Below are 23,344 nucleotides of genomic sequence, written 5' to 3' on the forward strand. Positions count from 1 at the left end.
CAGGATGGGAGCTCCAGGCCCATCCTGCTGCTTGGGGCAGGCTTTAAAAATCAGTGTCAGACAACAGGTTTCTCACCAGCCTGTTGTGCGCATTTATTTTCCCTCCACTAGCCTGAAGTTTGGGCCCTTCCGAGCTGTGTGCTGGAGCCGCAACAGCATGCAAAGGGGGTCTGGGGTGTGACCCCCCACGCAACAGCACCCACCGGCGGCAGACCCCCGTGGGACCTGCAGCGGGTGTGGGAATCGGTCCTGGAAAGGAAGCAGCACTTTTAGTGTTCCTGGTGAGCTCTCTCCTCTCAGCCCCTTATTCCGTTCTCAGAGGCAAGAGGAAATCCTGTTCTGGCGCACCACTGGTGTGCACCGCCAGAGCCTGCCTCTGAAAAAGAGCCACATCAGTTTGGCTCATCTCTTAACTGGATTAAAACTAAAACTAGGCTTTGGAAAACAGGATGGGAGGGATGAGGCGTCGGGGAGGGCTGTGCCGACATGAGGGAGGGCAGCACCAGCCCCTGGGGACAGCATGGACCCTGTGATGCCCAAAGTGCAGGAGGGTGGCAGAGGGGACAGACCTCTGCATGGTGTCATGGAGGCTATGGGGAGCTGTCGGTGGCCTCCACACAGGCCATGAGGGGCTGTCAGTGTTCACAAGCTAATGGGTGTTGGGTTTCCCTCCGTGTCCGGCATGTCCCAGGCAACCCGCTGGGTGCTCCGAGAGGGGCTGTGGGGGACACGGCTGCAGGTACCGTCTGTGCCTGGCTGCCCTTGACCACACAATCTTTGGAAGTGCCACAGCCCCTCCCTGGAGAAAGGCAGCAGAAAGGCAGTGATGGGCCCGTGGGCTTCGCTGCCTTTGCAGGAGGGAAGCACACATGCACGGGGAGAAGCGCGGCTCCCATGCGAGGGGAGTCCCAAGGGCCGCTGGGTGCTGGCGCCTCTTCCTGCCTTTGTCCACACCCACACGCGCGCCCCAGGACGCGGCGGCAGCGGCCCTCTCAGCCATTGTCGTAGGAATGCCCTTCCCCTAATTTGTCTTATTAATCGGAGACAGCACATTGATCAGTCATCGTGAGAGCTGGAATAATTGCAGACTCAAAATAGCACAGATTGAAATGTTTCAGATGATAATCTCTTGCCTTGGAAGTACTCGTGCAGCAGCAGGACGGGTGCTGGGCAAGGCGCTTCCCGGGAATGCCGTGCAGGAAGGAGAGGAAGCCACCGAGCCCGTGTTTCCCACAGGGGTGGGGGCTCTGAAGCCCCCCACCTCGCAGGGACGCGCACGGCCCCGCGCCCCAGGGGGAAGAGCTGCTGATGGAGGGTCTCGGAGAGGCCCTGCTCGAGCAGCGGCTCCGTGGGCCCCCGGCTCCTTTGATTTCCAGGTCCGTCAGCGCCGGAGCGCGGGCGCTCTGCCCTCGCCACGGGAGCCCACATTAGCTCGGCCTCTGTAATGGGGTTCCTTGCTCAGCCGCAGTGCCAACATTTCCAGCAGGATCTATATCTTTCCATAGGCAGTTTGTTTCATCACAGTAACATAATAATGTGCTGAGAAGAGCTCATAGTTGTGAATTAATGTTTAAAAGCTCTCACTTTTGGGTTGTTGAAATGAATGTTAATTTGACAAATGGCAGTCATTGGGATTGAGACGGCATTAACATGGAAATAAGAGTTAACCTCCAGCAGGGCAGATACAAGGTGAGATGAGCAGACGCTGCAGAAGCTGTAGTTTTTCACCTGATGCTCATACTGTAAATACTGCCAGTGTCCTATCTATTTATAGAACTGTAATTTAAAGGCTAGTTCAGGAAAATCTGAATGACATCTCCTTAAGAGAAGCAATCGTAGGGTATCTTGGAATATGTCAGGCAGCTCTCTTGCTTTCTCTCTCAAAAATACTCATATGTCCACTAAATCAATTTGCCTTTCTCTTGTAACTGCATTTGTGGGGCCATTCTTTTCCATTTTCTGTCACTGTCACACGTTAATTCATGTCACTCTGCGGCGCGGGAGGGCCCAGCCGCCAGCTCTGCCGCACCAACACCGCCATGGCTCGCCTCATCTGTGCTGGGCGTGCAACCGGCCGCCGAGCTGGCGAGGGGGCGAGGGTCCGAGAGGCCTCGGGCTTCACACCGGGGCTGAGGGTCCCACGCCAGCATGACCGCTGGCCCCCAGGAGCAAATCCCTCCACGGACACTGGTCAGATCCTCTGGGAATGGGAAATGAATCTCTGCAAAAGCTGACTACGTACAGCAGTGCACCTTCAGCTGTATCTCCTGTGGGGTTTCCACAAACCGGGTTTTTTATTTACCTTGTTTCCATGCTTTTTCCTCCAGTTGTCACTTAGGAGGAAGGACGAGACTTATCAAACAGGAAAAAAATGGAATGCCAAACCCTGGATCTAGATCCACAAAATTTGGAACAAAAAGGATCTTGAATGACACTATTTTTCTGAGAAAATCTTCACTTTGGAATAAGCCTTTTTCATTGAAAACATAATGCAAAAGTAACTGTTTGGCTACTCTACAAAGGGATTGTTTCACTCGAGCAGCACTGCGTGCCGTGCCTGGCTTGCCGCCTGCGTGCGAGTGCCCGTCCCGGATCCCCGGTGTGGGAGGCACCGGAGCTGCGGAGCGCTGGGCACGGCACCGGCCGTGTGTGCCGCAGCAGCTGCCACCTCTCTGCCCTTGGCAGCTCTGCTGAGGGGCTTTCCAACAACTCTCAGATTTATGTCTGCCTTGCAATGAAAAAACAGCAGCAAAAACCTCCCCTCAAAGTTTTCCTTTTAAGTTTTGACACCAGGCTCTTGTCTCCTGTGTTTTTTCTTCTCTTTGGCCAGGAAATCTCATTCTCCGTGGCAGACGTCACCTTCCCTGGGCCAGGGCTTGGGCTCAGCGCCGACGCTCCCACGCTGCAGCCTTCACCGTGGCCTGTGGCTGCCCTGACCTGCAAGGGGGGAGGACGGCTCCCTGTCCCCAGGCTGCAGTGCTGGGTCTGGCTCTGGAGCATGCGGGGACCCATGAAGGGAGCTCGATGCTGCCCGAGATCGGGCTCCTTCCCATGCGCGAGGGCCGGAGCCGTCCCCCTCTCCCTGGCTCTCTAAGGGAGCAGTTTTCTTGCTGTGAGCAACAATGACAGACCAGGAGCTGCATCACATAACCCCTCTGCAGAGAAGCTCCTCTGTGCTAGGACGGGACACACAGGGCAGGAGGTGCCCGCTGCCCTGGGGACACTTTGCTGCACACGAAGTGAGGTGAGCACTTGGCGTCCTCGAGAAGAGGCTGCTCCTGCCAGCCCGCACGTGGCTCTGTCCTGCCCCTCACGCCGCCGCTCGGTGCTTGTCTGTGTCCACGTCCTCACTCTTCATCCTGTGTGTCTCGCATTTCAAACCAAGATACTGCCAAAGCCCTACATCCTGGGAATAATTGGAGCAGAAAATCCAGGGGAAAAAAAAAAATCTGATCTTAGGGCAGTGGCTCTTGAGTGAAAATACCCCCACGCAGAGGTCTCCTAGCAGGACACACACCTGAGTCGCTCCCAGGTCAATGTCGTTGACCGGTGGGGCAAGCCGCCCCATTTAAACAGGGCTCCAACAAGCCACCGATGTGCTGACTGTGTTCCAGGAGGCAACATTTAATTTAACATTTAAACAAACAAGAAAAGAAGTCCACATCCATTCTCTCCACCTCTGTTTTTTGCAGCCATTGTTTTTTAAAAGCGAGGTGGAGAAGAGCCTGTGAACCAGACAATCTGAACCCCAAACCAGCAGCTTTTGTTTTGCAAATTGTTTAATGTTTTGGTGTTACATCTCCAGACATAAATATTCTGACTTGCAGCTGGAAAACTTCCTTTCAAGTTGTTTTGTTTGTCAGGTTCAAGTACAAATTTTCAGTTAAAAACCCTCTTTCCTTGACTCTTAATAGTTACTGGCCAACAAATGAAAAAGAGGAAAAGGGAGTAAATTACATGACCTGTCTCTTTTTGTTTATTAAGAACTTCTTTCCAGCATCTGATTCTTACGGAAATATGGTTTCAATTTTCTCTTTGAATTGTGGATCAAGAAGTGTTGCCAATACATATTTTTCTCTGTCAAAATTTCATTTAATCTGGAGTCTGTAGATGTCTTGAGAGCCATGTCTCCTCACCGGGTTATTACCGTGTGCGCCTGTTGTCATGTTAGTTTTCAATTGGAATCACGTCTGGTCCGGAAAGAGGCACCGATGCTGGCTCGTTAGCGGAGCAGCTGAGGGGTGGGTGCCGACCCCGGCCTGGGGGTGCCCTGCGTGGTGCCTCACCCCCGGCACCTTCCCCCCGGCCGCGGCTCTGGAGGCCCTTTGGCGAGTACCAGCCCGTGGGTCCTGGGTGTGATGCTGGGCTGCAGGACCCGCGGCAGCGGCTCCCTGGGTAGCTGTGGCGATGGGCCCCCCGCACGCCCTCAGATTTGGCTCCACGTGACGGGTAAAAGCGGCTGCCTCCAGCAGGGCCGTTGGGCCACGTGGCAGGCGTCTGTCCCGATGCGAACCTGATGGCCTTTCACTGTGCGTGACGCACTCAAATTCCTCCAGAAATGTGTGAACGGCCTCACGGAGACAAATGTCTAGTTGAGGACACGGTCATTGTGAGTTTATCCACACCGGGGCTTTTTTAAGAAGTTTGAGGAAAAAGCATAATTTTTTTAAAAGCCGACCAGCGTTCCTTTGCTGGCGGGGATCACACCGCTGGGTGCTTGGGAGTGAATGGGGTCCATGAGACGATGTCACCCCCGTCGCCGAGGGTGAGCGCCCTGCCCCAGCCCACTCCCTGCGCCAGGAGGGTCCTCACAGCCTGGCCGTGGCTGCACCCCCACATACATAACCCGAACACACACGGCAGCAGCGGCTACAGCTGTGACAATCTATTCCCTCGGTTATTATGACTTCCTTTGCAGGATTACAGTTTCTCAAGATATTTCTCTGGCCAAGCACGTCTCTTGCATTGTGAAACGACACACTCCCTTGCAGTTAGTTGTGGCTATTCAGACTTTCAAAGGATTAACCTTTCCCATCTAAATGAGAAGAAAAGGGAAGAAATGACTCGGAGCCTCTCCCCACCCCCTGAAAAGAGCCATTTCTGATGGAACTGGAATGCTGGAAATAATCCAGAGGAATTCAGAAAATGAACCTGTCAGAAGAATATTTTAATAAACCCCCTTTTCCAGCCACAGTACCAACAACTCGCACTCTTCCCTTGCCATCTGAAGGAAGCCCAAGCAGCCATCAGAGAACAAAACCTGCGGAGGGCTGGGCCCTGTAGTGCTGCGGAGGTTTCCTGGGGCACAGCGGTGCCTCTGGCCCTTCCCCGTGAGCACTCGGGGGTTACAACATCAGCCCCAGAGCTGCCGCAAGCGATCCAGCGCTGGAAGACGGGCAGGTACCCGGGGTGCTGAGAGGTGGGGCAGGAGCAGGATCCATATGTAACAGCTGTTTGTTTTGTGTTACGAGCAAATTTTCTCCCACCTCATCCCGTTTCACACGTGCTGCCGCCGTGCAAAGGTGGTGCTTTAAAAAGCCGCCTGTCTCCTTGTCCACTTGCTTTTAAGTAACTGACACTCACGTTTTAAAGAGAAATCAGCAAAGGCTGCATTAGAAGTGTATAATGTGGCAGCAATTTGCAAAGTATGGCTTCTAAAATAGACCTTTCCATCTGCAGAGATTCAAAGATCCCGCAGAAATCCAGGGATTGGATTTTGGAAGAGGGATGCTGGATGCTGGAAGAGGGGCTGGCTGGCTGTGGGCAGCAAATCAGCTGTGCATGTACTGTGAAAAGTGGGAGCAGGCAAATAGTGGGGTCACATGAAGAAGTAACACATCAGAGAACAAAAAAAGCAAAAGGAGCTCTCCGGGGCTGGACAGAACTCCATTTGGTGCATTTAGTCCTGGATACTTGATAGTTCAAAGTTAGATACTTCAGAGAGGATCTTAAAAAAAAAAAAAAGCTTTGAAACTGCACTGACTGCTCTACCAGAACAGCAGAAAGCACGTCTGCTGCTGCTCCTGGGTGTGGATGGCGTCTGGGAAGGACACAGCAGGAAAAAATAAACATCCACCCCACTCTGGCAGGTAGGAAGGGAGCACCCGAGAGCTGCAGGGATGCCCTCGCGCCACTGTGTCGGGCTCGGGGCTGCCGGGCTGGGGGGAGCAGGAGTGGTGGCGGGAGAGCCCGACCAGGAGCAGGCGGAGGGCAGGGCTGCCTCGTGCTAAAAGGAGGAGAGATCGAGCCTGGCGAGGCGCCGGCCGCTCCGGCCTGTGCCTATCTTGACACGCCGTCGAGCGTCCTGGGCCCCACATGGAGCCGTGTCTCACCCGGGAGATCAGCTGTGTGAGAAGCGAGGCATCCGTATCAGTCTGGAAAACCATTTCCTGGTGCTGAGGCTGCCAGGACACGAATGGATAAACTGGGAGGCTTCTCCTGGCGGGGTCTGCGGCAGAGCCCGGGATGGACGGAAACGTCCGTCTGTGGCCGAGGGGAAGCCGCCTGTCCCGCTCTGCCGCAGGAGGAGTCCTGGGGCGGCCAGAGCTGCTCAGCCGAGCTGGCGGTGGCTTGGGCCAGGCTCCCGGTGGGAGAGGGGTGACCCCAGCCCCGGGAGGAGAGAGCAGGCATCCATCACCAGCCTGGCAGCGCCGCACCGGGGGAGATGCGGGGGGAAAAGCCACGCTGGGGCTGCCCTCGGGGCGACTCGGCAGAAAGCCGGGGCTGCCGGGACTCCCGGGGTGCCCAGAGCGAGCGCCGGAGGCTCCCCTGCGCCCAGTGTTTCCTCACCCATGCCTGGACAGCCATAAATTAAAGAGGAGCATCTTGAAAGAGGCTTTAATCAAAAGTTAGGAGTTGCAGCCAGCATGTCACAGTTCCTCATTAGATTGCCATTATAATGCTCTGTAATTGGAAAGACGTTAATATTGACAGTGTTGTGAAGAATGTCCTGCTTCTCCTTGCATGCGTGGATTTGATAGAGTTGAATAATGGAGCAGATATGATGGATTAGAAAAATTCCCCAGTTAAGGTCCCTAATTATAGAGTTTTACCTGCCCAATTAAGGTGGAGTACTTGGGGAAAAAAAAACTAGACACTGACTCTCTCCAGGCACCCAAGTGCTCTATGAAGCCCCAGCAGCCCCAGCCCAGAGGACTGCTGGAATTTCATCCTGCTTGAAGTGTTTGTTGCCTTCCTGGTTTCCCTGCACTATGAAGCTAAATTCCACTCAGAGGCTGAAGTAGTACCAGCAAGTTCTGCTCCTATAAACAGTTTGGAGCTGCACGGCTATTTTACGCTGCCTGGATATGGATTCAAGAAGTAGGAGTAATTTAAAACAGCCCCCACTGTGCCCCACAGCCGACGTTTCCTTTGCCCTTTTTTAACAAATCGGAGTGATTCTGGGAGGAAGCGCCGGCGGCTTGGCTGGCAGGTTGGACAGAGGCGCAGGGGAAACGTTTCAGCAGCAGGACCCACCGCCTCGACTGCCGGGCAGTGCAGCAGGATCGGAGCTTTACCCTGCTTCTCCGGACAAGAAATTATGATTTTCCTTTCTGGTCTTGGAAGACGTTTTGCAAAATTTAAAGATAAAAAGACCACATCAAACCTGGTTGAAAGGGGAAGCGTGTGAAGACGTGCTGCTTGGCTGGGGGGGTGCAGAATGGGGCTGGGCGGGACGTGGTGCTGGGCAGTGAGGAGCCCCCCTGCTTATGGGGCACCGTGCCAGCCCCGGGGACCCTGCTTCAGGGCTGCGGTGCAGACCCTGTGTGAGCCTGAAGTTTGGAAAATTCAATATTTTAGGCACACTACAGATATAATTTTTTGAAGTAAATAAAAATTTAGCTGGCTGCATCCTAAGGGTGAATCGTGGCAGTTTTCCTTTAACCATCTTTAAAAAAAAAGGTGACGTCGGTGCTGGAGGAGCTGGCGGGTGACACCCGCAGCGTCCGCTCGGTGACACCTGCCACCGGGAACGGGCAGGTACAGCAACACAGACCCCACACACCCCGCTCCGGAGGAACAGCCGACTTGCTACTGTAGAGAAAATGTTAGTATCTGAGTCTCCCTCCAATCCCACCCTGTAGTGGTGGGACAATTATCCCATAAATTAGGAAATAAATATTCTGCGCAGGCTCTGGAGTTTGTAACTGTTTACCCAAGGTGTGCTTTCTTCTCCAGAGATATTCCTGCAAGGCTGCTGAGGGATGGAGACGTGCCGGTGCTTTTTTCTTTGCCCCTGCCTCCCTTTCATCTGCTCTTGTGATGAATTGTAGGGAAAAACTACCCAAGCCCGTCTGTTTTGGCTTAGATCAGCTTTTCTTCTCATTATAATTTAAGTCTTTAAGGGTCTTCAGTAGGAGCCTGTAAAAGTCAGATCATTCATTCCTGTTGACGCCATGTGTTTCATGGCCATTCGGGCCGTGATTCATGTGGCGGTGCCCAGGACGCGCCTCCTTTGTGCCGCGGCAGAACAATGCCTTTGTGCGCCGGGCTGGCGCGCCCGCGCTGGGCGGCAGAGAGTTAACCAGAAAAATCTTGTAATAGCTGAAAACTATGGATTGAGCAAAATCTCCCTGTCAGCTCTCTGTGATTTTGCTGAGAGCACTTGGACATGCTGGCATTGGATTTACAAATTGAAAATCATTAATAATTCTAACCAGGCTGTGATAAATCTGAGATCAGTCTCGATGAACCTGGACACCATTTCATAAATCAAAAAGATTACTTAGGAATTTTTTAAAATCTGACGTCAAAATGTCATGGTTACTAATGGTTTTTGTAGATCTCTTACAGTGATATATCATTTATCTACGCTACATCTAAAATGTGACACCAGGGCAGAAATGTGATGTCTTTAATATCATGAATACATTTTATCCCATAATAAAGGTATTAACAACTTCTTGCTGTGACTTGTACTTGAAGTTCTGTGCCTGATTTAGTGCTATTGTTATCATATTAACTGTTTTCCCCCCAAATAAGTGCAGGCAAACTCTTGCTTGTTTTGTGGGCGACGGGCTGACGACCCGCCGAAGCAGAGAAGGGGATTTTGGGGGCCAGGCTGTTGGCCCTGACTCCCCACCTCCCGCTGCCCCAGGGACCCTGGGCACCGCCGGCTCCCACCGCAGGGTGCAGCCACCTCAACCCTGTCTGATGCTGCTCTGGGGGACACTCCGCGGGACTGCTGGTGCCCGGGGTGACCTTCTGGGACAACGCTCGTGATCCTGCCAGGACATTCCGAGGGTGGGAGGCCGCGGGTGTGCTCAGGGGCGCAGGTGCAGCCACAGTCCATGATCTGCTGCTTCTGCTCATGCCCTGGCTGCCGGGGGGCTCTGCCCCGCTCACCAGCTCCTGTTGCCAGGGCAAACGCCATTGGTGAGTTTTGCCAAGGAGGCAACACCAGGAGATCTGAACGGTTTGGCCGGCCAGTGCAGCTCCCACAGTGCCATCTCCTCCCCGCGGCGCTGCCTGGCCAGGGACGGGACAGATGGGCCCGGACGCCTCACGGTGCTGGTGAGATGTGGGAGCACGACAGGGGTTACTCAGCACCAGGCCTGGGTGAGCATCAGTGGCAGGGACGTGCCACATGGTGACGAGAAAATGCCAGAGCCAGAATGGAGCCAGCAAGTAGGCACGGCTCCCAGCACAGAGCTCAGTTTTATCAATATAATTCTTATAGAATTTTTCCACTCCTTTTAAGTGGGCTGATCTGAGAAAAGTTCACAAGACTGATGGAATAAAAATCCAGTAAATAACCTCCAGAAAACACCCTTCAAAACACTCCTTCAGCTGATCAGTGAAGTTAATGCTAAAAAATATCACCGAAGATGTAGGTAAGGTCTAAAGTAAGGGAAGAAGCTGCATCTATGCCACTGCTTTGATTCTGGAATCAAGCACAAATGGTACTTTGCACAGACCCGTTTGGATGCCCTGATCTCCTTGGTGAAGCTCAGGTTTGTGCTTGTCTTTCCTACCACACGTTGTGTTAGCTCTGACTCTGGGGCACAAACAAAAACCTTGAGGCAGTGGAAAGTCTGCTGGAGGCAAGCGGCAGCCCAAGGCCCAGGTTCAAACTCACCCTGAGCACACGTAAACCTAGCCTGGCACCTCAACAAACCACTAAAATATCAAAACTTAGTGTTAAAAGATGGCCTAACAAACAAACATCATGGAGATGCTTTCCTCAGTTTGGACGCAGCACTCTGCTCGCGTTGCAGGTGCTGTGGGTGTGCAGGGGGTCTGCATCGGGGCACCCGCAGAGTTAGGCAGCGCTGAGGCTGCCTTTGCCCGGCTCCGCGTGCGCAGGCGGACACGCACGTGTGTGTGCCCACATCTCTCCGCTTCTGGAACCCTCAGTCCTGGCTGCCATGGGAAAACACACAGGCTGTGGATGCTAGAGCATGGTACGATGCAACTTCCTACAAAGGACTGCTGTATTATAAATGACTTTTGGAGACTTTGCTATAAAATGTTACATTGCTTTGGTGCATTCTTTTTTAAAAATGAATGGTTCAACTGTTAAAATTTAAAGAGTCATTCCCAGTCTCTTCCCAGTGAGTCAGAAACATGCTGCAGGAGCATGCAGCCTCCAACGCTCCGGGTGTAGCTAAAGAGCTATCAGAGCCTAACAGGTAGCTGAGGAATTTAAAGCAAAGCTTTATGGGGAGAGATTACATTCAGAGGTGAACAAATGGTGGTACCAAGTCTATGCAAAGCAAGTGACAAAATGTAAAAATCCTCCCCGCATTTTGAAGGAAAATATATCTTTCTTTCTGTGCGGTTCCCATGAAAAATAGGCTTTTTTATTTCCTTTTTTCATGCTAGGAAATTAATATTTGCCTTTAAAAAAGATTTGGTGGAGGTTTGCGTGAAGGTCATTAGCAATCTCGCTGGGGAATAAAGAAGGGAGTGATTGAAATCTGCATGGGTTTGTTACTCATTTGTGGCTTTGCTTTACACGTAACATTTTTATTAAGAAAATAATACTTTGGGGCTGGTAATTGTGTTGCCAGCTGGGCCGGGGAGGGGAGAGGAAGAAAGCAGAGCACTGAAACCTACTATTTATGTCCCTGCTAGGTACAATTCCAGGCAGGTATATATATGGTAAATCTCCTTGAGCTGTCCCCAAAGTCACCCTGAAGTGCCGCAACTCTTCCCGGTGTTGAGCACGTTCCTCCGGGGCTGCAGCTTCACGGCGGGGTCGAGGCGGCTGGTGGCACGGCCGGTGTCACAGCCAGTGGCACAGCCGGTGGCATGGCCAGTGTCACAGCCAGTGGCACAGCCGGTGGCACAGCTGGTCCTGCAGCACTGGGGGTGAGCATGGGCACCAGGGCGGGTGGGCAGCACCAGCCCTGCCGGGTCAGAGAGGTGGGTGCTGGGGCAAAGCGGGGCGCTGGCTGCGCGGACCCCCACCCCCTGGGAAGGGACAAATAACCCCGGGTCCTCCTGGAAACGCCAGGCTCTTTGACAGCAACTTCTGTTTATCAGGTAGTAAGGTCACCTGCTTCTGTTCCATTTAACCCCAAAATGCCCGCGGTTAGGATTCAAGCTGTAAAAGCCTGGTATTGCTTGCAAGTCTTCTTAAAAATTAGCATATTACAGAGTAGATACAATCTGAAGTTGGCTTGTAAAATCTTTTGGAAGGATCATTAAGGGTATTTCATTATCTCCATATTGCCAAGGTCAGGCTGTCCATATTTCCTCTTTAGTGCTGCGATGGGAATATGCTGCGACTGTGGTATAATAGACCAGAAAATGTCCACACTGGGAATGATGGTAAATCAATAAAAACTCATCAATATAACTCCCCCTTTCCCAAGGTACTGCAAACAGCCTCAAGTTTGTAATTTACTTACGTATCTTCACCTTTTTCCCAACATTTTTTACACCAACTTCTGAACTTTTTGTCTGTGTAAAATCTTTATGAGAGACAATATATATAAGGGATAAAATGCTTTATTGAAAAGATTATTGATTTTTTCAGCCAAGCTGCTTGTGCAGCAGCTCCACGCTGCTCTCCCAGCAGGGAGATCTAAATTTGAGAGGGGCCGAGGCAGCCAGGTGAGAGGCAAGCAGCCGCGGGTACGGCAGCGCGGTGGGAGGCCGGGGAGAGCATCTTCCCCTCCAGCACGCGGCGATGGGGCTGCTTAGCTGAGAGGGGAGAACAAAGGTCTGCAAAGCCAAAGCCACACTGCAAAAGGGAAAGGGAGAATTGCACAGCTCGGGCACGGAGGAGAGGGCTACACCTCTCCCAAGACTGATCACTAATATCACGGCTGTGCACTGTGTTGTACAACCACCTAAGCGACACCAGGCACGCTTTGGTCCTGCCTCAGCGTGCTTCCTCCTGAGCCCGCACTGCCTGAGCGCTCAGGCCAAGCCCAGAGCCGGGGGCTGCTCTCGTCCCGCACATCCCGCGGTGGAGGTGGGGAGCAGTGGCTGACAGCTCCCCGCAGCGCTGCTGGGACTCGTGCCTCGAACATAAGAACCGTGCTTGGGCTCTTTGGGAGCCTCAGCAAAACCTCGAGCAAACGGAAGCTGAGGGGTGGCTGCTCCTTCTTTCTCCATAGCACCTTCCTTACACCCTTCTTTCTTCTTCCATTTCTCAATCTTTTTATCCATCTACTTTCCTCCTTTTTTTCTATTCACTTTAGTAAAAAAAAAAGACATCCTAAAACCATAAACACGCTATGTCTTTTTCAGGCTGACAAAGAGACATCCTCACCATGCAGCACACCCCACCACGGACAGCTGGACAACGGCTCCCAGCCCCTTTCCCGACGCTCGCGGAGCCACGGTCCCCGCGGCCACGGGCACAAGCTCGCAGGGTGCCGGGTGTCTTGGCTGGAAACAGGGAGGGCTGCAACAGCGCACACGATCCATTCTGATTTTGAGAATGCTGAATCCTTTATTATGAGTCAACCACTGAAATAAAACCAATCCCATTTTATTAAAAGCCCAAAGACACAATTAGATCTTGCAGATTATGCAAATGATGTGTAGCCCTCTGACTGTTGGCAATTTGCCGCATAGACCTCTGTGCTGCGGCGTTTGGGAAGCCCTGTCTGAGCACCGGTTAGAGACCCTTACCCCCTTGCATAGCTCTGGAGCCTGAAGCCCTGATAAATATTCCACAAAATACGAACAGCCTATTTTCTCTTGCTACTCTGACCTTTTCCCCAAGACGTTAGAATGTATTTTTTTGCCAGCTACTGTATGCTTATCCCCAGGGGTCAGGGACCTACAGGGCTCTATTAACTGTCAGTGGGTTTTTTTTCCTGATGTCTGAGTTTACCCATAGCTAAGCTAATGTACTGAGGAGAGTCTTGGCAGGGGCAATAGACATCGTGTCACTGAGGGCAGAAAGGCCAAGGAGTGGATGGAAAAACCTGGTGGGGAAACTTAATCAGCAAGTAAAGACCTGAAGCCAGGCTGCATCTGATGGGATGGACCCCACGAACACCCAGTGGGACCAGAAGCAGCCGCTTCCCCTTCTCCCCTCTGCTCCTTGGCCCCGTTGCCCAGAGCCACAGGCAGAGGGGTGCCGGTGCGCACCGGGGCCGGGGAGAGCCGCAGCGCCCGCCCGCAGAGCGCCCAGCTCTCAGCTTTGGGGTTGTTGCAGTGCTCAGGCACTCGTCTAGGGGATAAGTGCCTTCTCTCATTCTGTCCTCTATTTTCTCATTTTTGACTTTTATGGTTTTTCATTTACAAGTCTAATCAGAGAGAGGCAGCAGGATGGAATAGTGCAATCATTCAACATAGATTAACAATAGAGTCAATGGCCTACAAGTGTTTGCAGCATCCCCCAACGTGAGCTCCTGCAGCACGGAGCTGGCTCCAGGAGAGGCTCTAGGAGGCTGAGGCAGAAGGGAGCTGCAAATACAAGGCTACTGCTTGAAGACCTCAGCTAAACACCCCCACCCTCCAAAGGGACCAGCAGCTCCCCAGGAGCTGCCCTTGCAGGAAGTTTTCAGGTCGGGCAGCAAAGGCGATGGAAACATCTCGTTTCATCTGGTTTGGACCAACTTTAAATGCTGGCACCGCTGTGGCCAAAACCCCGGGCAAGCTGGCCCGAAGGCAGCTGACTGGGGGTGCCACTAACCCAGAGCACCAAGGCCAGACCCAACCGTAGTCGTGGTTTTACAGCACGCGCTGCCACCGTGAGCAGAGCTGCCCAGTCTGGCCGTGCTCACACCGTTAGTCCTCCGCAGAATACACCCTCAGGACTGCTCTTCACCGCTCTGCAGCCACGCAGCCCAAGCTTTAATCTTCAAACCATTTTTTTTTTCAGGAAAGAAATAATCTAGTTTAATCATATTGGCAAGAACACACATCGCTGTTTGACTGTGTAAATCCCTGTCAGTGAGATCCTGAAGAGCGCAGCACCCAGGTGAGGTGTGTCATCTCAGCCCACTGCGAAAGTAATTAAGGGCACAATTCAGCAAAGCATTAAAAACCTGGGGTTTGTTTTGTTTTATTTTAAGCACTTGTGTAAGCACCATATTGAACCAAGACTTAACCCTGCAGATCACTCCTCCACGCAGGGCTGGCAGAGCCAGGATTAGGCTGGGCTGTGAGACAGCAGCACCTTACAAGGTGAGGCTGCTGGCCACGCACCGCGCTGGTCCTGAGCCCCGGGCTGCGCTGGCGCTGCTCCTCCCATCCTGCCTACTCATCCTGCTCTGCTCTTGACACAAACTGACTTTCAAAGCCTAACAGGCTAAAACTGGGTTTTTAAGAGCGGTCTAAAGTTAAAAATAGCTGACATTTTGGAAGTGACTGCAAGGTAAAATCCAAGCTTCCACTAGGTTTGTTAGCCATTGGAAAGTATTTTGAATACAGAAGTGTGCAAGACACGATTGCTGCTAAAGACCACAGCTGGAAAAAAATATATGTCACATTTTTATAACTGCTGTATACCTAATAAATATAACAGATTTACTATCAGTTGAAGAATAAATTGGTAAACACTGTAAATTAAATCCTATGATGAAGTTTATTAAACTTCAAGGCAGTGCCTACTGAGACAGGAAGGCCAGAAGTTATTGGAAATTCTGAGCCTGCCACCTTCATTTCCCATGTTATTTTAAACTGTTGTTACCCAAAAAGGTGCAGACTGTGGTACCTGAAAATACAGACGTGCCAGCTCCATGATGCAACTCACTACGCCTGGCCCATAATTTACCAGCTTTAACCCTCCTGTGAAATGACATCTATATAAATATTGTTAATAGCACTAACATAATGTTAAGTCAGGTTTTACTGGACTCCCTCATACACCCTTTGGATTTATTAGCTATAGGATTTGAAGTAAATTTTTATTAGCCCAAGTTAAACCCAGCTACCATGGGCTTGGCATTTGGGCTTTCTTTCCCCCATCTTTCTTCCTTTATCTGAGCTTGGGCCCCCTTTTCGCAGCCCAGTGCTTCCTCCCTCAGACCGAAATGTCCTCGGATAAATCTTACAGAATGAAATATTTATTAATTTTCCTAACCAATGTTGATCTCATAAATTACCAGGACTTTTTCATGAAATGGTTATTAACATCCATGGCTGTATGTTAATGGCTTATTGACCAAATATGGGATAATTAGACCCTAGGAGCACTGGCCACTGTGATCTATGAGAAGCAAATTTGGCCCTTATTACACCAATGACCTATTTAATATCTACTGATGAATTTAAGGTAGAATCACAGGCAGAATTTGTTTCAAGGAGCTGCCCTCCAACTAATGAGCAGAAAGATTCTTGTATAAAATCTATTGATCCAGAAAAAAATATTAACAAAAATCATTTTTTGTAACTGATGATTAATTGGCTAAATAAGTGTCAGACTGAGATACACCAAGAAAGCACCGGTAACCAGATATTTCCTGGGATTAACAAAACAATGAGTCTGTTTGACTAGAGGGCCCTGCCTTCTCTCCCAGCTTTGAAGGATTTAGGTTCTAATTTATACTATGAAGATTTATACTAATATTTTTAAAGAATTTAAACATTTATCCGTGCTGCAGTTTCAGGAACAACTATTTAGATCTGCTGCAAATAAGCGAGCTGTGTTTGGTTAAGTTCCTAAGCGTGCTGTATATCTGAGATGGGAGAGTTAGCATGCTGCGCGCCGCTCAAGGAGACCCTTCCCTCAGTATTTAAAATCAAATTAAAGATAAAATAAAAGGAATCAAAGCAAAGCCAGAAAGGAAGGAATACAATTCGTTTGAAGTACTTGAGCTATAGCCTCATTGTAGGCAGGATGTACAAGTCTGAACACAGTTTAAAGATTAAGCTGGTGATGTTTTTGTGAATACAGAAAAATCCCTCAGCTGATCCAGCAACCTAATTTGCACTCTGGTCCTTTGACCCAGAAAGTCTCTACAGAAATGTACGTACTTGGAATGGTTACAGACACATCTCAACCAGTGGAGAGGACTTGAATTCCTCATTGTTTTGGATCCAAAGAAATGCAATTTAAGTAAGGGTGGATGTTTGTGTGGGAGCTGATGGCTCTGCAGTGCCGTGCCGGGCTCCCAGCTGGGCTCCCCTTCCACAGCTCATTGCTCAGTCCAGCTCCTAAACCCAGCTCTGTTACCCAGCTTGCCTGCTTCTCTCACAGCCTTGAGTGTCACAAATGAGGAGAGACTGGTTTGGCAGGTCATCGTGGAGATTCTGTAACACAACTGATGAGGGAGAGGAAACAATTTATTGCCCCAAATAAATGCTATAGTTCCAAATATCAGGCAGCTACCACTCTTCTTATCCCACTCACTATAACTTTTAGGTCCTATGCAACTGCTAACAGTGATTTTAAACTCCTTCTGCCTGCCAGATTCAGTTTCTCTGTAAGAAGGGGTAAACCCAAGAAGGGATTAACTGATTGCTGCAAACAGGAGCACTGCAAGTTCTCACAATTCAGACCTTGCCAAAGCTCCAGGACACCACAAGTAATTTTAACCTCCATTGCATTTAAAAAAAAAAAAGTCTTCCACAGCAGTTCCTCCATCAAGGCTGCACAAAGCAGAGCTTTCCAGGGTCAGGACAGGCTCGAGTTCCCAGCCGAGGCTGGGCTCAGCTCAGCGCGCCCGTGCCCGCCGGGGTGTGGAAGCCCTGCAGACCCCGCGCCGGGAGCCGCCGGTGCTCGGACACGCAGATTACTGCAGCAGTGCATCACTGCAGATAAAGTAAATCCTGTAATAAATATGGAGTGCAGGAGTAGACTGCAAGGAGTAATTCACAATAGCTATTGTAGCTCTCCAATTCAGTGTACTAGGAGAGATTGCCTGGAGGTAGAGAGTGGAAATATTAGAAGGTGAAATAAGAAGGAAGTTTCCCTAACTGAGCTGAGGAGAAGCTTTATAGGCTAATGAAGGGACAGATGACACAGACAAAAGAAATATACCACAAGAAAAAAAAAGGAAGAATTAATATGTGAAAAATGAAAGCAAGCAGATTAAAAAATAGAAAGCTACCAGCACTCCCTTTGCTCACATATTATTCCCTAATTACAGCTAAGAACCCAGGGGCTGCAGTCAGACACACTGTTTTAATAATTTTTATACCCTTTTCCTGCTTCTTTTGCCCTCTCTCAAGGAATCTACTAACTGCCATCACCAGAGACAGACAGACAGGCAACACACCCGGGACTCCCGGCGTGCCTGGCAGAGACGCCCGCAGGCATCATCCCAGCCCAGGGAAGCTGAGGCAACGGCCACGGCTGCTGTTCTTCCTCCATCTACCTCTTCCTCAGCTACTCCAGAACACAGCCAGCCCCCCTTTGGCTGATGGGCTTTTAATAGCCCCAACCCCCAGATTGCTTGACCACAGGCAGGTGAAGGGAGGATTAAACACGGTGAGTCATGCAGGACCAGGGGTGACACAATCTGGGGAGGAGCAGGTGGAGATGGCCCCTGAATCTAGCCCAGGGGCAACCAAAATAGCAAATGTGATGGGAGAACAACCTGCAGGGCTGCCCCAAGGAGGGGCTGTGAGCCTTCCAGCGCCAAGCACAGCCAAGTCCAGAAATGTTGGAACTCTGCCCCTCAGAGCAAGGACGTCCCAGGCCCAGTCCCGCAGCTCCCATCCTCTCATCGCCCGACTGAGCATCCGTTTTGTGCTTGATTTCCTGCTCAGAGTTTTATTACCAGCCAACAAACACCTAGATTTAAAAATTAAACACAAAGAAAAGAAAAACAGCTTCCTTCCCACTATCTACTGAGTTCAAAAGGAAAATGCTGTAGATCTTCCCTGTTTTCTTGCAAAAATGGTGTCACTTTGAAATGGATCACCTGGCTGTGCCGGGCTCTGCGGTTGCAGAGAATTCCTCTCTCCCTGCCTATCCCCGCCAGCCTGTGCAATGCTGCCTCCCAATACCTCTCCCACCCGAAATTCGCTCTTTCTTCTCGTGACAGGGTGTAAGAAAGAATAGGTGCAGATTTTAACCTCTGTAATAGACACTAAATCACATATATTTGTTTTCCTCTATGCTGGGAAAATGTCCCCAAGGAAGCATGTTAAATTTGGGCTTTAAAAGCACCAATTTAGCTATTATGAGTTTTCTATGCTTTTTCTATTCAGGGAATGTTTGGCTTGAATACAGTACATGGAAGAAATAAGATCAGCTCAACTGTTTTAAAGCTGATTGACACCTTGGGTTTTTTCCCTTGTAATCTGAAGCGAAAGAAAAAAATATAAAGGGAACCAGACACTCATTTAAAAGAAATTATTTCCTTGCCTACAGTCCCTGATCAGGGCTGCCTGTGCAGGGAGAATGAGATCTCATAAAAAGCCTTTCGTGGGTTCTTTTTCACATCATTTCGGTTCAGGTTTTGGTGGCAGATGAACTGTATTTCATCAGAGTTTAGAGGAAATCCAAAGTGAAGTTAAGGAAGTTGCTGTAAATGAGAAAAAAAATCCCCAACAAACCCTTTCATTCTAGCTTAACATATCAGCCAAATCAGGAAACAGCTGTAGCAGAAATATTGTTTTTAATAATCAGAGAAAGCAGCAGAGCCGCAGCTTTTGTTGGAACAGTGACCCCCAATGGCGAGAGCGACGTGGGCTGCGGAGGATGAGGAGGCCCTGGCCAAGGCGGAGGAAGAGGGTCTCGCTGAAAACCTGGCCAGGTCTCGCCATGAGGCCCTTCGGGCCCGTCGCCTCCCTGCCCACAGCACCCACCTGCCCGGCCCTCGCCCTGCCCCCGGGGGGTCATGGCGGAGGCGGCCCCCAGCCCCGCTGGCTCCTTCTGGGGACGGAGCTGTGCGGGGACATGCGGGCTGATGACCTTGTGCCCTCTCGGGAATTTTCCTCCGCAGAGGCTCTGGGGGGCATGGACCCCCCCAACCTACCATCCGGCTTCTACCAGAGCTCCTGGTGCCTGTGGAAATCTTTCCTGCAGCTGGGAGAACATGCTCGGCTGAGGTGTCGGGCCCCAGCTCTGGTGGGGGGCTGAGCGGGGCTGTGCGGGGTGCTGGGGCGGGAGGACGGGGCACCCCGACACGAGGTGCCCAGAGCCGCGAGTGTGCCCGGCGGACACGGACCCCTCGTGGGGTGGGGGAACCTCGGGGCTGCACGCCAGGTGTGAAACGACAGCACGGGGTGACAGAGGGGTCCCGCAAAGTGGGTGTCAGGGTGTCCGGTGGGAGGGAGAGGGGGGCCTGATGGCAGCAGGGGCCACGGTGGCTCATGGCCAGTGTGGAGTGGGTGGGGCGGCCCCAGGAATGGCCCCGCGGGTCTCTGCAGGAGGCAGCCCTGCTTTGGGGACCCCAGCCTCATCCAGAGGCCACGTTTCTCGCTGATGGGTGGAGGCACCCGCTCATGGGGGGCACAGGAACGCCCCATTGCTTCTCCAGCACGGGGACACGCGCTCTTCTGCCGGCTGCGGTGTGGCAACACGTTTCGGTTGTTTGGCTTGGGTGGACTGCAAGGGGGGAGGACAAGGAGCGGGGTGTTTCCTGCTAACAAAAAGAACAAGGGACAGAACGCTGCAATGGCTGCACCAAAGAGCCTCTGTCTGGCTGTTGAATTTTTTGTCTTTATGGCTGCAGAACTGGAAGTGCCTGATATGGCTAGGTGCAAGATATTTCTTTTCTTTCTGGTCAGTACTCATAGTCTTGTGGTTGAACGGTTTGTTTATCCTGACAGAATGTCATCCGGCTTGGCTTTGATTTTGCAAATAATCCACCTCCAGCTATGAATGCTCTCACTCCGAGATAGCCTTAACTTTTGTACCGCCATAGGGCATGGGATGATTTCATGATGGTTAAGGGGAGATGAAAGGATTTTTGCCCTTGTCCTTTTCCCTTGTTTTGAGAAGTAAACAATAAAGTTTAAGCCTTCCCACAGAAAATTTGTAAAAATGTGAGAAGACAGTAGAGACCAAATAATTATCCATAATCAATACAGTTAAAGTCAATGGACTCTGCATGTCCTCTTCTAATAGACTTTGTTCTGGGTTGTACCTTGACAGTTTATTTAGAAATATGAACTCTGTAAGGAATGGCTATTTGACTATGTAATCTTGTTAGACTCATAAATTCAGTCAGTCTGAAGTCTGTATCATTGAAGCCAGCTGGAACTAAATGTTTTGATAGCTAAAAAATGGTTCATTGAAGAAAATTCTGAAATAATGGGACTAATAAGTTGCCAGGAGAACTGTTTACATGGGCCTAAGTAAAATTATCATAAGGCAAGGGGAAAAATTTTTGACCCACATCTTAAATTCTTGCTTAGTCAAGTTATGCAGGCAAATAGGTTGTATAATGGGACATATTTATAAAATAAAGCTGATTAGTGATGTTGGTGTCTTATACAACCTACGTCCAGCATTAAATCAGATTAATTTATAGGTGATTTTGTTGATGAGCACACACTGATGCTCCCATGGTGTGAATTTCAATAACTTGCTTTCCTCTTTGGAATCCATAATTCTATTATTTGAGACACTTCATTGTTATAGATAACACATTTTAAGTGATATTATTTATGCTGTTTCATCTTGTCACTTAGGTTCTTGCTCAAGTTCATTAATGTATTGTGCTCCTCTCTGTACAAGAGGGTGCAGTGAGAGCAATTGATTTTAAGTCCACATAATGACTGATGATATCACACATGTTTACCGCTTTGACACTGCAGACTAGATGCTAATGCTGCAGAGATAAACATGATGTCATTTTATGCAATTAAACACTTAATATACAGCAGGTAATGATTTGGTAAGCTTGGCACATGCAAGCAGTGGCTTTTAATCTTATTAACAGGGGTGGGATGACGCCACAAGTGATATACACATACCCAGTCTGTATCAATAAAAAAAATCTTTTACGGGCTTGGGTCATTCTGCTGTGGTAGGATGAAGATACCTAAAACATGTCCCTAGCAGCCCATGAGCAATTTTTATAGGATCTAGGAAGTGATGTCAGATTTGGACCAGGCTGAAAACAAACGAGTGAACCATTCCTTGCGTGCCTCGGTGCTCCTCTTCCCGTGCTGCAGCTGCAAGCAGAAAGGGTGGGTTACTCGGCTGCGGAGTGCGCAGGCCCACCCCAGCACGCCAGCGTCCCACGGCCTCCCCTAAACCTCTTCGGCCCTTCCCCTTGCTACCGAGCGTCCGTCTGTGGAAGCTGCTAGACGACACCACCACCCGTGCTGGTGATTAAAGACTGAGTGCGTCCTGCTCTCCCGGGGAAAACGTCTCAGAAATGCCCCTCAGTCTGCCGGACCCGCCGCAGTCCTGCCCTCTCCGGAGCGGCACGACCCCTGCTCCTCTGCGGAGCTCTGCTCTCCCTCCTGCTGCAAATGCTTTCAGTGGCCAGGACCCGCGCGGCGTTTGCCTCAGCTCCACAGATGCGGTAGCAAATGGTCTCCTTCCACAATAGTCAATATTTCCCAGCTTTGACAGATTAGCCAGAGTAGTCACAGATTTTATGTGGCACAATTAACATATCTTCTCTTTATAGCTATTGCACATGAATTTGTCTGTGATAAGCAAGGTCAAGCTGTGCACCAAGCCAGCACCGTCCTTTAGGGCAGGTCCCAGACCCGTGCTGCTGCCTGGCAGGAGATGTTGGCAGGCGGCCACGCAGCGAGTTGCTTCAGTAACTCAACAGCGAGTTGACTGCAGCACAACCTCCGCCAGTGCTTGTAGAAGTGCCGCCTCTTCCCCATGGTTGTGTAATTTGGAGGTAGCAGGCACAGATTTTAAGACCTGCTCATTGTATGACTAGAAAATGGTGAAATTCAGCAGTCAGGGAGTGGGCTGGGGACTGGGGAAGGCCGAAGGCACCGTCACAACTGACTTGGGTTGACTAGCATATGACAACATGGAGCAAAGCTCTAAGAACACAGAGGACAAGATTTCCAAAGCCATCCTCAGATGGTGAAATAAAACACCTGGATTTGTAAAGGGCATGAAACAAAGCAGTGATTCTGTCCGAATTTCTGGAGTCTCATCATTTCTGGGGGAAGTGCTTGCAACTAGAGATGTTCCAGACGAAGGTGGAGATGAAGGAGCAGAGCACGCTGGAACTCACTGGACAGACCCCATTTTATTAAGCCCTTGTGCGGCTCGGTCTCTGTGGGCACCTGTCCCCCCTCTCCCTCCTGTGAGAAACGCAGTTGCTGTCCCGTGCTGCCCTTCCTGACAGATCCCTCAGTCCCCCTGACCTCTGTCACGGCTCGCCCCTTTCCCACTTCCCTGAAATCAATTACCTGCTCTGCACTGCTCCATATTCATCAGGGCTCCAGTCGTTCGACCTGCAGCCCCCTGCTCCTTCTCCAGCCGGAGTGCTGCTTCCAGCCTTTGTGGGGGAACGGCTCTGTCTTCGCTAATCAAGCAAAGAGAGGTCAAGCCAAGAGGGGTGCTGGGGGTCTCCTGGGATGGTCCTGCTCTGCTCGGGGGTGCAGTGGTGTCTCTGCCTTCCTCCGGAGCAGCAGAAGTGTTGAGCTGCTCTTGTGCGAGAGCAGAGGTGGTGACAGTGCCCCGAGGGGTGACTGGCCGTGGTGGACCATGTGCACCTTAGTGGGGAGAGGATGCTCCCAGAGAAGGAGTGAAAGGAGCGGAGTGTGTCAGGGAGCAGCGACAGAGTCACGGGCAATAGCTGGGTTTCACTCCTGAGCCTGGAGCAGGGCCATCCTTGCTCCCGGCACCTGCAGGTGCTTCTGTGGGGGCCTGGGGGCCACCGCTGTCACACCAGCCCAGAGGCTGGCCAGGGGACAGGGCTGTTCCTGGCCGTGGGTCAGGTGAACTGTGGCTGACCCTGCACAGCCCCTAAATGAGGCTTTCCCCACTTTTTATTTCACAGGCTGGAGTGATCTGCGGGCCCCAAGATTAACCCCAACAGCTGCCACAAAAAGT

Source organism: Strix uralensis, chromosome 21 (genome assembly GCF_047716275.1).
Source record: "Strix uralensis isolate ZFMK-TIS-50842 chromosome 21, bStrUra1, whole genome shotgun sequence".
Taxonomy (NCBI): Eukaryota; Metazoa; Chordata; class Aves; order Strigiformes; family Strigidae; genus Strix; species Strix uralensis.